Below are 13265 nucleotides of genomic sequence, written 5' to 3' on the forward strand. Positions count from 1 at the left end.
ACCTACCCGGGTGATGCAGCTGCCCACAGTGGGCTGGGCCTCCCTATATCAAGTAACAATAAAGACAGTTCCCCACAGACATGCCACAGAACACACTAATCTAGACAATTCTTCAACTGATGACATCCTCTTCCCCGATCTTCCTAGCTGTGTCTAGGTGTCTGGTGTCTGAGGCCCTGGTCTAGAGAGTCCCTTTCTTCCATACAGACGTTACCCAGAAAACCACAGTGGTAACTCACAGCAACTTTCTCTCCTAAATCATATTTGTAGATGGCATTTACCCACCATCTTGACCCCATGCACTTCAACTTCACAGAACTTCAAGGTCTGGGAAAGAGCCAAGTTTCTTCTGTTTCCCCGGTGTGTGGCAGTGGATCTCTGGACGCTGGCAGCTGGGCACGCCCGAGTTCATCTGGAAGTGGGTCTGAGGAGGAAAGCGAGTCTGCCAAGGTGCACTACCAGCCTACAGCTTCTCTTCACCAGGCAGACTCCCAGGAGCAGCAAGCCTCCTGCCCCAGTGTGCAGCCCTTCTTTTACGGCCTCCTGGAGTCCTTCAGTGCCCCCAGCATGATGATTTAGCAGTACCAGTAACTACAAGCAAATATGTACCAAACAGATTATCCCCCACTGGCAAACAGTAGACGATGCTCCAGTGGGAAGGAGGAGAGAGACAAACATGAGTAGCCAAGTCCTCAGTGAGGAGATCCCGCATCCTCACCACAGGCCACACACACACACACACACACACACACACACACACACACACACACACGTCACGGCGAGGCCAACTGCAGCCCACGCTTCTGATGGCACATGAGCAAGGGAGAGATGTTCCTGGAGGCTAGGTGCAGGAAACCTGTTCAAGCATGGCCCACCTCAGAGCCGGTCCTTGTACTGGAGCATGCCCGTACCTCTTAAGTCTGACACAAAGGAAAGAGTGTTTCCTCAGTACCAGTTGCTTCCTCTAAACCCACCCTGTAGTTCCCAAAATGAACTACTGCAGACTCTCCCCTGCCTCTCCCTTCTGCCCTCAGTTATTCTGCCCTGAAAATTATACATCCTCTTCAATAAGCCCAAGATTGATAACAAGAGCATCCCTCAAGCCCAGCCTCCGCATACTTCCTGGTGCACTTGCACTCAGCATTCACTCATGCAGCAAGTGCCTCAGGAGCCGGGACAGGGCAGGTGCTGTGCTAGGTCCCAGGCACACAACAGAGAGATCCACAAGGTCTCTCTCTGGCCTCCTGGGAAGAAGGGGAAAGCAGAGGTTTATTAGAGTATGGAAAAACAACCTGTGATAGTCACTACTAAACGGGGAAGAACAGAAACAGGGAAGTGAGAGGGGTGTTAGGTTCCCAAATGTCCAGGGCTGGAAAAGTGGCAGCATACCTGAGGACGCCAGGGGACAGAGGCCCCAGCTGAGGAAGGCAGGAGGACTAACCACATGCTCAGAATGTAATCTTATCTAGTCTTTCACGGGCTGCACATAGGCATCACATGATAGACATCATGTGGTTGGGTCAGGTTTTATTTTTGTTTTGTTTTGTTTTTTGAGACAGGGTTTCTCTGTATAAGAGCCCTGGCTACCTTAGATTTGCTTTGTAGACTAGGATGGTCTCAAACTCATAGAGATCCACCTGCCTCCCAAGTGCTGGGAATAAAGGTATGTGCCACCACCACCAAGCAGGATTTTTTGGTTTTGTTTTAGTATTTTTGTTTTTTGAGACAGCGTTTCTCTGTGTAGCCCTGGCTGTCCTGGAAGTCTCCTTGTAGACCTGGCGGGCTTTGAACTCACAGAGATCCACTTGCCTCTGCCTCTTAAGTACGGGGCTTAAAGGCATGCTTTATTACATTTTTACCTATTTATTGTATGGAGGAGGACAAAGGATAACTTATAGGAACTGGCTTTTTTCCTTTCATCATGTCTGAGGTCCAGGGATCAAAGTCAAGTCACCAAACTTGGTCACCTGCTGAGTCATCCCAGAGGCCCATGTGGGTTTTTAAGAGACAGTTCTGGGGCTGGAGAGATGGCTCAGAGGTTAAGAGCCCTGTCTGTTCTTCCAAAGGTCCTGAGTTCAATTCCTAGCAACCCATGGTGGCTCACAACCATCTATAATGAGATCTGGTGCCCTCTTCTGGCGGGCAGGCACACATGTGGGCAGAATACTTACTGTACAAATAATAAATAAATCTTTTTAAAAAAGATTTAAAAGAGACAGTTCTGCTGTACATACGTAATGAACAGATCAGAAGGAAGGCGTGAGTAGGAGAGGCAGGCAGGCAGTGCAGAGCCATTGCAGTCTTTCTGATAGAGTGGTGGCAATAAAGCCAGAGAGACTGACAAGAGATGCCAACAGCAACAGCACATAGCAAGGCAGTGGGGAAAGGGAGGAGCCCGGCTTGTGTCTGCCATGAGGAGAAATGCAGGCTGTACAAACCCGGCAGCTCATTAGCGCACCTCCCACAGCACCCGTTTTTCAGAATGTCTACATAAATTTAAGGCCAAATCTCCCAGTCACTGAAACTGCCATCCATGTTAAAAAATTATTATTGCGGGGCGTGGGGGCACACGCCTTTAATCCCTGCAATGGGGAGGCACAGGCAAGTGGATCGCTGTGTGTTCGAGGCCAGCCTAGTCTACAAAGTGAGTCCAGGACAGCCAGGGCTACACAGAGAAACCCTGTCATCCACCAACCATCCTACCACGCCCTGGGGATAAAGAATTGCCCAGACACTCTGTGCTCTCTGCGGCTACCACCTCCCAGTCCCCGGGTGTTGCTCTGGAACAGCCCCTAAATCCTCACGCTAGTGTACACAACCCCCATGGCTGGAGTCATCCTGCCTTCTGAAGCCTTCAGACACGACACTTCCCTGGCCCCGCTGCCTCTCAGTGCACAGCCAACAAGCAGCTCAGGAGCTCAGGCCTCATTTCCCAAGACCCTGGGTTCAGGAGACACCACAGCATCAAATCCAGCTTTTCTGAGTCTCCTAGGCCAGCACTAAGGACCCCAACCCCACAAAGTGGTTCTCCCTTCCTCCACAGAACCAACCTCCTCTTCTGTCAATGAATTGAGCTCAAGAAATATGTGTATGTGTACACTTACATTTGGTGCTCAAACTAGTTGTGCTGGGGGCTGGAGAGATGGCTCAGCCACTAAAGGCTGGGCTCCCAACCAAAAACAAAATTTAGTCACACTAGGTTCTAGCTTAACCCCACAGCAGTTGGTTTTTCTGTGTTTTTCTGTGGTGTTGAGGATTGAACTCTGACCCCTGCTAGTGGATGCTAGGCAAGCACTCTTCCTCTGAGCCACGTTCCCAGCTGAGACTGGGGCTCACACAGTCTAATATGGTCACATAGAACTATCCCAACCAAAAGGACTTAAATGTTAATAAACTGATCAGTGGTGACCATTTGAGAGCCCAGTTACAGAAGACTTCTAACTTTATAGGAAAATCTGTTGGACAGTGGCCCACAGGGCTATAGAGTTATTTGCATAATCAACTTGAATTGTCCCTTTAAAATAAACAACAACAACAACAACAAAAAACACCAAAAGTTTATCATATAGAAGTCAATATGTGGATCAGGCTGGCTTCAAACTCACAGAGATCCTCCTGTCTCTGCCTCCTGGGTGATTACAGTCGTGTGTAGCCATGCACATCTACGCTCTCTCCTTTTTTTTTTTTTTCTTTTAAGGTTGTATTTATATTTCATGTGTATGGGTGCTTTGTTTACATGTATATGTACCATGTGTAACCCTAATACTGCCAGATGCCAGAAGAGGGTTCTGGATCTTCTGGAAGTGGAGTTACAGACAGTTGTAGGCCACCTGTGGGTGCAGGGAACCGAACCCAGATCCTCTGTAACAACAGCTGCCCCAACCTCTGAGTTATCTCTCCAGCCCTCTACGTCTCCTCATTACAGCCAAGTCTATAATGATTTCCAAGAAGCTCTCATTTTGGATTGTGACTTTTTTCCCAAGATTTATTTATTTATTATTATATATAAAGTATTCTGCTTGCATGTACACTCGAAGGCCAGAACAGGGCATCAGATCACATTATAGATGGTTGTGAGCCACCATGTGGTTGCTGGGAATTGAACTCAGGACCTTTGGAAGAGCAGCCAGTGCTTTTAACCACTGAGCCATCTCTCCAGCCCTGGATTACAACTTTCAACACCAAACATGCAGGATGTTTCTTCTCTTTGATCACACCTATCACGTGAGGTTTTAGTTCAAAGATACACATGTAGTGTGATGGAAAATCCACCAAGACACTCCAGTGTGAAATCATCTGAGAAAGAATTGAGCAAAATTCAGCAAGCATGACAGGCAGTGCATACCTCCAGTCCCAGCACCTGGGAGGTGAGGCACGGGGTCAGAAGTTCAGGCCTTGTCCAGCTATATAAAGAACTCAAGGGTAGTCTACAATGCTCTATTTCAAAGAAGAAAAAAAAGATTAGCAAAATGTTGCTAATTAGGCTGGAGAGATGGCTCAGAGGTTAAGAGCACTGGCTGCTCTTCCAGAGGTCCTGAGTTCAATTCCCAGCAACCAGATGATGGCTCACAACCATCTGTAATATGATCTGGTGCCCTCTTCTGGTATGTAGTTATACTTGCAGACAGAACACTGTGTGCATAATAAATAAATCTTTTTTTAAAATGTTGCTAATTATTTAAGCTGCACGATGAATGCATAGGTTCTATTATCTTTTTTTTTTTTTTAAGATTGATTGATTGAGTGTATAGGAATGCTTTATCTGCAGAAGATGCCCTCTTCTGGCCAGAAGGCTCAGTGGGCAACAGTGGTTGCTGCTCAATCTGATGACCTGAGTTCAATCTCCAGGACCCACATGGTGGGAAGGGAGAACCAACTCCCAAAAGTTGTCTTCTGACCTCCACCCGTGAGCTGACACACATGCAGGCAGCGCATGATACACACACATACAAATTAATAAATGTAATTTAATTTTTTTAATCAGACACTAGCACCAGCTTCCCGTCCAGCTGGCTCACTGGCCCTCCTGCAGGCAGTGCTGGCTCTCCTCAGAAGCCGGATGCACTGCAGAAGTCCACATGAGCTGACTGAAAATACTTCAGAAGGCTGCACAGCAGCAGCAGCAGCAGCAGCCACCTCTTACCTGCACCCTGCTTGGGTCACATTTCCCAACCAGGAAACTTGCTGAGTTAGCAAACCCTTATTCACGGCTCAGTCTGTCTGTCTGTCTGTCTTTCTAAGACAGGGTTTCTCTGTGTAACAGCCCTGGCTGTCCTGGAACTCTCTTTGTAGACCAGGCTGGCCTCAAACTCACAGAGATCCACCTGCTTCTGCCTCCCTGAGTGCTGGGATTAAAGGCATGCACCACTACTCCTGGCTCACGGCTCTGTTTACACCAGGAAGAGGTTTATTCAATCCTCAAAGCACAGGAGACCCAAGAGGTTAAAAACCCTCCCAAGGCCTCCCAAGCACTGCCTGGCTCCTGAGTGCCCTGTCCTCTGTCTCACACCAGGCACACCCAGAGGCATGTCCGCCCCTGGTCAGCAGTCACACTGCTTGCTCACCCGTCACTCCCTCTCCTGCGATATTCTTCTCTTTCCCAGTGCCCTGTTCATTCTCTTCAGAGGGATTCTCTCTCCCTGCCGTTTTGTATGTATGGTGCATAGGTGCATCCGTGGGCTTGTCTACTGTCTAGACCACACATGGTGCCGTGCCATGGGCAGGTGGGGACCACATCTGTTTTGCTCCCCATCAGATTTCCAATGCCAAGCGCAGCGCTTGGAACCAGAAAAACCTTAAAATGTTTCCTGTTCAGTTGGTCCTTTCAGAAGAACATTTTTAAAAAATTCTATACCTTAAACCCAAACTAATAAATATTAGCATTTTTAGGAATACTGCTTAAATGGCAGCACTGGGTATAAGAAAGAACCAACAATTAGATAAGAGAGTAAGCCAGCTTAGGCAAGCTTTAAAGAGCAAAGGAGAAACAACACTTTTATAAAATGCATATTATTGGGGGGGAGGGGTAGTGGCAGCACACGCCTGTAATCCCAGCACTCAAGGGGCATAGGAAGACAGATCTCTATAAGAGATAAATAAATAAAATAAAAGGCATATTGTGACTCTGACCAGCTACGTACAGATCTTAAATCCTAAATAAGCTAAGGGCTGAAGCCAGCTCCCTGCTCCTCTGCCATGCTCACTGTGGAATACGCCAGTGACACCCTCAAAGTCTCAGTTCAATAATCTCCTTGAAAGAAAGCTCTCAGCACCAGTGTTCCAGGCCAATCCAACAAAGGTTACTTCAAAGCGCACCTGGTCTCCCATGCTCTGAGATCCCACAGGAGAGGTCAAGTTCACCTCTCAATAGTCCCATTTATGCTCACAGTGACCTGCCAACGGCTTTGTTCACCAGAGAAAACCCTTCCTTTCAAGGACTCAACTCTCCTCTAGCTCCTGGAGGGGTTGTTTCCCCAGCTCACGCAGAGTGGAACAGGTACAGGCTGGAAAGTTGTGACCTCAGAGGGGAGAACTCTTCCCTTTCCGACCTGAGAAAGCACCCAGCGCTCCTGCCTTGAAAGGGTTCCAGAGTGAGTGAGACACAGATGCCCACAACCACAGACCACATGCTGGGAGCGACAGAAGCCTGACCTCTGACCCCTGTGACAAGCTTTTGACCTTTCCCTGTGGTCCTGGCATCATTTTCTAACCTCTTTGAACCTCAGTTTTCTCATCTTAAAATAAGACTGATTGTTAAGTGTGGTGGCGCACACTCTTGATCCCAGGCACTCGGAAGGCAGAGGCAGGCAGATCTCTGTGAGGTCCGGGCCAGCCTGGTCTACAAATGGAGTCCAGGACAGCCAAAGCTACACAGAGAAACCCTGTGTGGGGGGGATTAACTAGTCACATTGTTATTGATTATTAATAGCTCTACTTTTCTTTTTGAGACTAGGTCTCACTATGCAGACTTGAAACTCACTATGTAAACCAGGCTGGCCTCAAACTCACCGTCTCCCAGGTGCTATTTTCTACTTTTCCAAACACTATCACAAATATCCAAAGAAACTCTCATGATAGGACACTCCTGTAACCCCAGCTACGCTAGAAACAAAGCCAAAATCAATGCTAGCCTGGGCTTTAATACAAGACCTTATCTCTAAAACAATACAAAATCCAGACTAAAGTAATTTCCTTTCAACCACAGAATGTCTTGGACGCTCGGGTTTATAAGCTCATAGACTGAGACTGTGTTGGGGATGGAGGCAAGGGGACAGGTGACTAAAAAGGAAGTCCTGGGGCGGGGTGTGGAGAGCTGGCCAGGGGTTAGGAGCACTTGTATTTCTTGCAAAGGACCTGGGGTTCAATTCCTAGCACCCACAGGGTGGCTCCCCACATCCTCAGGCACCAGGCAGGCACATGGTACACAAACACACATGCAGGCAAAACACTCACACACACAAACTTAAAAAAAAAAAAATTAAAGGAAGTCTTCACTTTGTAAGAGACTTAGGGTCCAGAGTGTAAAGATAGACCAGGAACCCAGAGATAACAGGTGACATCGCCAGGCCTTCTGCCAGACCTCCAGGTCCCAGGTGCAGAGCTCTGTTCGCCTCATCCAGTGTCGCTCAAGGCCTCTCCGCATCCCTCATCCTTCTAGCATCCCTCATCCTTCTAGCATCCCTCATCCTTCTAGCATCCCTCATCCTTCTAGCATCCCTCTCAGCCGCACTTCATGTTACACCACCGAGCACTCTAAGGAGCCTGGGAAGGAACAACGCGCAATCTTGAATATAACCTTGAGTCGCTTTTAAAACTCATATGTAAGAATACATCAGTATGGAGTTCCAGTCTTTCCACTGGAATAAATCAATCTTTATTTTTAACTGGGGGATTTAAAGGTGACCAAAGCCACTTAATGAACAGACAGGACAAAGGGAGCTGCCTGGCCATGGCTCATTAGTTCCTGAAGTTAATGCCTCTCATGGGGACAATGGTATCCTAAAGAACAGTACTCCAGCCAGACCGGACGCCGTTCCTCCAGCCCACGAGCCCAGGCCATGGGTTATCACCAGGGCTCTCAGTGGCAAAGCTAACTAGACACTCCAAGGACCCCAGAGACACCTACAGCTGCCGTTTGACAGCATCAACTGTTATGGGGGCTCACTGGATGCCAAGCACATGAGTCACCTCATTTCACATCCTCATAACTACCTATAAATAATGTGCATCTAGCTAAGACCACTGACTATAAGACACACCAGTATTTGACACACCAAGGACCATTTCATGTGCCACTGTGACACTCTACAATTTTTTTTGTTTTTGTTTTTTGTTTTTCAAAACAGGGTTCCTCTGTATAACAGCTCTGGCTGTCCAGGAACTCGCTCTGTAGTCCAAGCTGGCCTCGAACTCACAGAAATCCACCTGCCTCTGCCTCTCAAGTGCTGGGATTAAAGGTGTGCACCGCTGCCACCACCACCACCTGGCTTGACACTCTATAAATCTTGATCATTGTTATGAATGCTGAGACAGACTGCACTGTCTTGGTATTGCTACAACATGACTATTGTCTCCACAGGTGACAGGCTGAGGTACACAAAGACAGCAGTGTCCCAAAGGTCACAGAGCTGGTGAGCAAAAGCACTGGGAAGAGCCAGGCATGGTGGCGCATGCCTTTAATCCCAGCACCGGGGAGGCAGAGGCAGGCGGATCTCTGTGAGTTCAAGGCCAGCTTGGTCTACAATGCAAGTCCAGGACAGCCAGGGCTACATAGAGAAACCCTGTCTCGAAAAACAAAACAAAACAAAGGTACTCAGAAGCATTCCCAGAAAGCCTAATCACCTTTCCCCAGAGTTCCTAAGGATCTGAAGACCGCCCCCCCCAACACTGTACCAGGCAGAGGAGGGACACTGGATGCTGACTGTTCCCCACCGCAGCACAGGAATTCATGAGCTGGTGCTGAGCCTCAGACGCTGCTCTGGATTAACTCTTATGAACTCCACTCAGCTCCCAGGAAAAGTAATATGGTACAGTGGGAAGAAGAGCGCTGGAGGTTCCAGCTCTGTGTCCAGTAAGCTTGCCATGCTGGTTAAATCATGGAACAATCCTGAGCCCCCTTCCTCCTCCATAAAAACAGGCTATCACTCCACCCTCAGAGGCTGCTGCAGGACTAGGCTACGCACAAGGGATGGCGTGCAGAGCTAGGACTTGAAAAACCACCTTTTCAGTGGTGGCGCACGCCTTTAATCCCAGCACTCGGGAGGCAGAGTCAGACAGATTGCAATGAGTTCCAGGCCAGCCCGGTCTACAAAGTGAGTCCAGGACAGCTAAGGATGTTACACAGAGAAACAGTCTCGAAAAACAAACAAAAAGAATTCCTTGGCCGGGCGTGGTGGCGCAAATCTTTAATCCCAGCACTCGGGAGGCTGAGGCAGGTGGATTGCTGTGAGTTCAAGGACAACCTGGTCTACAAAGTGAGTCCAGGACAGGCAAGGCTACACAGAGAAACCCTGTCTCAAAAAACAAAACAAAAACAAAATTCCTTGAGGGGGGCAAAAAAGAAAAGGAAGGAAAGAGAAACCAGAAGAAGCACCTAGGAGACAGGGCAGTGTTTATAACCATCTTTCTAACTTGTGAGTAAATGAGTTGCTAAGAGAAGGGAAGCGACCCAACATCACAAGACCCCAGGCAGCATACACAAGGACGAATATAATTTTATAGAACCTGACACAGAAACTGGGCCTTTGAAGAGTCAGCTTGATACCAAAGTAATACGCAATGGAAGGGTTGCTCCCTTCCTGGCTTTATTAAGTAGCATTCTGTGCATTTCTCCCCTTTTTTCTTCAACAGCCTCAGAAAAAACGAGAGCTTCTGACTTAGAGGGAACTCCCTCCTCCTCCTCCACATCCACAGGACAGAGCAGACTCTAGCACACCACAAACTCTCAATGAAACGTTATCAAATAACATATTTTTGACCCTAGGCAATGTCTTTCTTCATTCTGCAGTTCTCCTATCTAAAAGTGTAATCAGGCTCGGGATGCGGCTCAGTTGGTGGAGGGCTTGCCCGGCATGCACAAAATTCTGGCTTTGATTCCTACACCACACAAACCCGGTATGGTAGGTGCAGGCCTGTAATCCCAGCACTGGGCAACTAGCAGCAGAAGGGTCAGAAATTCAATGCCATCCTCAGCCAGCTAACAAGTTTGAGGCCAGTTGAAGATACAGGAGACTTTTTAAAACACACACACACACACACACACACACACACACACACACACACACACACACGGCCTAACCTAACCTCTGCTGCTTTCCCCGGAAGCAGCCTAAGAACATGCTTTCTAATAGCATACAGTATCATGTTTGACATAATCTCTTTCCCACTTCTCACCATTCAGCCCAAACCACTCTTGTTGTTGTTTTTTTTTTAAACAATTTATTTATTATATATACAGTGTTTTGCCTACATGTTCGCCTGCACGCCAGTAGTGAGCACCAGATCTCATTTTAGATGGTGGTGAGTCACCATGCAGTTGCTGGGAATTGAACTCAGGTCCTCTGGAAGACGAGCCAATGCTCTTAACCTCTGGGCCATCTCTCCAGCCCCAAAACCACTCTTTAACTTGTCCTTCCTCCCCATCTGTCTTTGGATTGCCTGTCAGTGAGCTTCACTGCCACCATGTTCTGATCTCAATCAATTTGTTCATCTCTCTTCCCAAAGATAAATCTGGGCGTGCAGCCTCCCAGAGCGCCCCCAATCCCCCTCTCCAAGGCTTCATAACCTCTCCCAGAGGGGTTCAGGTAGCAAAGACACCGCAAAATTCTGACTCTGTCCTCTCGGGCTCAAGGGGATTGCCTGTTTTGGAAAACTCCAGAAAGGTACTGAAATCCTTTAAAGGTTGGCGAAAGCTCACAGAAATGGCGGTTTCACCAGCCAGTACAAGATACCCTTCCCTGCCTGTCACCCCAACCCGAAACGCAATCCCAGACGCTTTGAACTCCCTTCCCCAAGGGTCAAAGATTACCTGTCCCTCCATTTTTCCTTATTATTTTCCACATAACAAGTCACGGTTTCTCTTCCGGTATAATCTGGCTCCTGAAATGCCTGCTCTATATCCTTTGAGGAGAATAATCAAAAATTTTAAAGACTATTCCTCTCAACTGAGCGCGGGGCAACGGTGTCAAGACACTTGGACCTCATATGGGAACAGGACACAACCTGTGTCCTCGGAGATCCCACACTTTTTCTTCAACTCTAAAAAAGTATGCCCTCCTTACACAGCATCTATGAAATCTAATGACAACATGCTCCTTAGCTCGGGGGGGGGGGGGGAGAGCGAGGGTGTTTTTAACAGACTTTGCCCTTAAATTTGATGCCGTGTAACCATAACAACTGATGGTTTGGGTAACCATCAACCCACTGAGGGGCTAAGTTTTCCAAAAATCGTTTTCAGTGGGGGGAAAACTCCCCTGCACCAACTCCTGCGCTGAGTCGGCGCTCCAGAGTGGCAGGTGGTGCAATGGAACCGGCGGTTCCCGTCCGTGCTCCGGTCCCCGGGTCTCCGCCGCCGTCATCCCCGCGCTCCCAGCGGGGCAGCTGGCGTTAGGCCTCAACCCAATGTCACTTGTTAACCTTCCGATCTCCGCGGGTTTCAGTGCGCCGCTGCCTCCTTTCTAAAGCACACACACCACCCCTAGGTCCCCGACGTCCGCCAGGAGTTGCAGAAAAACAAGCGAGGCGCCGACCGGCACTGACTGACAGATTCGCGCAAAAGTAACCGCGCTTCTCCACTCCCAAGCTTCTCCCACGGTGGCCGAGGGGGCGGCGGGAAGCCGGGGCCCCACGCACAGAAGTGACAAGTGTTGTCCTTCTGCGAGCGTGTGGATGCTGCTTCCAGGGACCTACGCCGAGCCCCGGACGCGAGGCTGGGACTCGCCGGCTGCACCTCCCGCCCCGGAGCGACTCCGCCCCGCCCGGCCCCCCAAGCAGGGAACGTCTCTCCCCGGGCCACCGGGACCGGCATCCCGAGCCCTGGCAGAGTAGAAGGGGCTGAACCGAGCTCCGCTGCGCCAACGGCTGCAGGAGCTGCCGGTGTCCGGGAGCCGAGCCACCTCTACCCGGGCCTGCGCCGCCCAACGCTCCCTGCCCGCCCCACCTGGCCCCGGGCGCGCTCACCCCGGATCCACTGGCTGCCTCATCCTACTGCGCCGGCGCCCGAACTCCGCGACCGCCTAGGCTCCGGCTCCAGCTCGGGCTCTGGCTGGGGCCGCCGTGCTGCCGCCCGCCCGCCCGCCCCCGGGCACCGGCCGCCCCGCCCCGCCGGCGGACCCGCCCCGCAGCCGCTGCCCCCACCACCAACCACAGGGCGGAGGGGGCGGGGCCAGCCGCGCACCAGACGCGACCAATCGAGCCAGTGCCGTGCGCCCGCGAGAAACCACGAAAATCGGCCGGCGATTGGTCAGGGCTGTTAAAGGAGCTGCGGCGCAGCCGACTGGAAAAAAAGGGGCGGCCCCGAATAACTGGCCCCGAGTTACCTGGCGGAGTCCCAGCGGGAGGAACAAGAGTTTTTCTCTCTCACTCTGAGGCTGAGGCGCTTTCCCCAGTTCTTTTTGTTTCTTAATGTCCTCTTCTTGCAATTTAGCAACAAGTGCCTCCAACCCGGAGGGAAACTGAGGTTGCGAAAATAGGAGCCAGTTTGCTGGTCAGATTCTTACGGATTGGGGTCTTAGGAGGTGGTCGGACACATCAGTCCCTGCCAATTCCAGAAACTAGATTTCCGAGCTCCTCCTCCTCCACACCTGACTGTAACAACCAATCCCATACTGATTAGTAGAATTTACACCTAGAACTAGCGTGACGTAAATATATAATATATTATGATCTTGAGTTTTTTGATACATGGTCTCCTGTAGACCTGACTGGTTCCAGACTTGGTAAGTAGCTGAAGATAGCCTTGAACTCTTAACCTCCTTGCGTTAGGACTATAGGCACCACCACATCTCGGTAACATAAATTTACCTAAGACGGTGTCTTGGGGCAAGAGAAGGAAAGTGACTCCCCCGACCTACACCCTCAGATATGGTTTCAATGTGTAGCCTTGCCTGTCCTGGACTTGCTTTGTAGACCAGGCTGGCCTCGAATTCACAGAGATCCCCCTGCCTCTGCCTCCCAAGTGCTGGGATTAAAGACGTGCACCACTACTGCCCAGCTCAGAAAGTGACTTTAAAGATGAGCCTTCACTTAAAATGAGCTTCTTGGAACAG

The 13265-nt window shown here is 49.8% G+C and overlaps 1 protein-coding gene across 3 annotated transcripts in view; it reads right to left on the bottom strand.

Moving 5' to 3' along the window:
• Nucleotides 1–12331, bottom strand: part of TEX2 (testis expressed 2) — a 120278-nt gene extending 107947 nt beyond the window's left edge. For all 3 annotated transcript variants that reach the window (XM_084748505.1, XM_084748504.1, XM_084748501.1), the window contains exon 1: nucleotides 12178–12331. The gene's annotated coding sequence lies outside the window, so the exon portion shown is untranslated. The remainder of the gene's footprint in view (nucleotides 1–12177) is intronic.
• Between the last annotated feature and the right edge of the window lie 934 nt (nucleotides 12332–13265).

This window comes from Acomys minous (assembly GCF_964271855.1).
Source record: "Acomys minous genome assembly, chromosome: 12".
Classification (NCBI taxonomy): domain Eukaryota; kingdom Metazoa; phylum Chordata; class Mammalia; order Rodentia; family Muridae; genus Acomys; species Acomys minous.